The sequence below is a fragment of the Pteropus medius genome, unplaced genomic scaffold, assembly GCF_902729225.1.
Source record: "Pteropus medius unplaced genomic scaffold, Ma_sr-lr_union100, whole genome shotgun sequence".
Classification (NCBI taxonomy): Eukaryota; Metazoa; Chordata; class Mammalia; order Chiroptera; family Pteropodidae; genus Pteropus; species Pteropus medius.
In genome coordinates, this window is record NW_024345872.1 from 3,771,725 (window position 1) to 3,774,452 (window position 2,728).

General features: G+C 34.4%; 1 pseudogene; it reads right to left on the bottom strand.

Moving 5' to 3' along the window:
* Positions 1-1,458: 1,458 nt before the first annotated feature.
* Positions 1,459-1,576, bottom strand: LOC120612340 (uncharacterized; annotated as a pseudogene).
* Between the last annotated feature and the right edge of the window lie 1,152 nt (positions 1,577-2,728).

Sequence of the window (2,728 nt, forward strand, 5' to 3'; positions counted from 1 at the left end):
TCTTTCCTCTGCTGACTTTAGGCTTTATTTATTCTTTCTTTTCTAGTATTCTTTTTTTTTTTTTTTAAGATGGAAACTTTTAGGTTGTTTTTGGGGGCAGGGCTCATTCTTCTTTTTGGAGATAGGCCTGTAATGATATGAACTTTTCTCTTATGATCGCTTTTGCCATATCCCAAAAGTTTTGATATGTCGTACTATCATTATCAATCGTTTCTGTGTATCTCTTGATCTCTCATTTTATTTCTTCTCTGAACCAATTATTCTGCAGTAGCATTCTGTTTAATTTCCATGTATTTGTGATTATTTCCATTTTCTTTTTACGCTTGATCTCTAGCTTCAAAGCATTATGATCAGAGAATATGGTTGGTATGATTTCGACCTTCTTATATTTGTTGAGGCTATCTCTGTGTCCTAGTATGTGGTGAGTCCTTGAGAATATTCCATGTGCACTTGAGAAAAAAAATGTATAAGCAGTTGTTTGGGGATGACAGGCTTTATAAACGACAATTATATCTGATTGGTCTAATATGTCATTTAAGGATGTTATTTACTTATTGATTTTCTGTTTGGATGATCTGTCCATGTCCAGCAGTGGGGTATTTGGGTCCCTTACTGCGATAGTGATTGGTCTGTTTCTCCCTTTAGTTCTGTTAGCAATTGCTTTATATATTTCAGGGATATCCGATTGGAAGTGTAAATATTAATAAGTGTTACTTCTTCTTCGTATATGATTCTTTTCATCATTATGAAGTATCCCTCAGTATCTTTCTTTATCTTTTTTTTTTATTTTGAAGTCTATTTCATCCAATATTAGTACCGCTACTCCTAGTTTTCTCTCAATGCTATTTGCTTGAAATATCATTTTCCACCCTTTCACTTTGAGTTTTTATTTGTGTTTGGAAATGTGATATGTCCAATCTAAAACTGTGCCTTTTTATTGGTGCATTCACTCCACTTACCTTTTGGGTGATTATTGAAATATGAGGTCTTCTTATAGTCCTTTTATCTTTTGCTTTCTGGTAGCTCGGTGTTTTCATTGCTTCCTTGTCCTTGTGTTTCTGTTTTCTTTATTTTGGTTGGCTTTTATGGGTTTTCCCTCTGGTCCTTCTTGTTTTATGTAATATTCTTCAATTTTGAATCTTCAGCATGTGGTTACCATTACAAATATGTAGAGGATAATTACATACATATAGTAGTTCATTTTCTTCTATTTGTGCCTTATTCCCATTCTCCTTTGTGAATTTGGATCTTTGAATCTTTCCCTTTTCTGTTACTGTTGTCTCAGTTTGTCCCTATGTATGCTGAATTTTCATTACTATTTTGCTATAGCAAATCTCTTCTTTTTTTCTTTTTTGTCTTTTATTTTCTTTTTTTCCTTTTTTTAGGTGAGGCAACCCTTGGTTGACCTCACAGATTGCTAGGAACTTGTCAGCTTACAATCCTTTTTTATTTTTTTAATGCCTACAGCACCTGGTCTCCTAGGTAGTCTCCCATCTAAGTACTAACCAGGCCCAACACTGCTTAGCTTCCGAGATCATACGAGATTTGGCTTGTTCAGGGTAACATGGCTGTAGACAGCAAATCTCTTCTTATTGTTTCAGCTAATAATGCCCAGTTCTCATTCAGGGTTGCACTCCTCTGCTTCTATCTGCCTGCTAGTCGTCACCTTACTCCTTGTTAGGTTTTTTGTTTGTTTATTTGTTTTCGTCATTTTATTTTAGGTGAATGTACCTTTTACAGTATTTTCTGTAATGCTGGACTTGTAGTGGAGAGCTATCTCAATTTTTGTATATATGGAAAGGACTTTATTTCTCCTTGATATCTAAAGAAGAGCTTTATTGGGTACATTATTCTTGGCTGGTAGTTCCTTTCATTTAATAGGTTGACTATATGATTCCACTCCTTTTTGGCTTGCAAGGTTTGTGTTGAGAAGTTCGACGATCATCCAATGGGTTTTCTTTTATAGATTACCATCTTTTTTTCCCTGGCTGCCTTGAGAATTCTATCCTTGTCCTTGATTTTTGATAATTTTAATACAATATATCTTGGAGAAGGCCTTTTTGGGTTGATATAATTGTGTGTTCTCTTGACTTCTTGACTTCCAAGGTCCAGCTCATTCCTTAGATTTGGGAAATTCTCGTCAACTATTTGTCTGAAAACACTTTCTAATCCCTGCTCCTTTACTTTTCCCTGCGAAAATGCCCATTTTTCTTATGTTTCCTCTCTTGACGGTATCAGCTAGTTCTTGTAATTCTTTTTAATTATTTTTAATTTTTTCCTTTTCTCTCTTCTTCCTTGTGATTTATTTCTTGATTTCTGTCTTTGATATCACTGATCCTTCCTTCTATTTTGTTGACTCTAGTTCCCATGCTTTCTGTTTCATTTTTCACCTCTTTCAGTGTGCTCTTCAATTCCAGAAGTTCTATTTGGTTATTTTTGAGGGTTTCAATCTCCTTGCTAAGGAACTCATCCTGCTCATCTAATTATTTTTTAAATAACAGAAATTGTTGATATGAATCTTTTTGGACCTCATTGATTTTTTTCAGTAGTACCATCCTGAATTCTCTGTCATTTAAATCATATATTTCTACATCTTTAAATGTATTTTCTAGAGATTTTCCTCTTTCTTTCTGAGATGCCATGTCACCTTCATTATTCGTGATGTTTAATGGACCTTCACCTTGGCATTAATGGAAGAGTATTCTGTTTGGGGGGGGTTGTTGTTGTT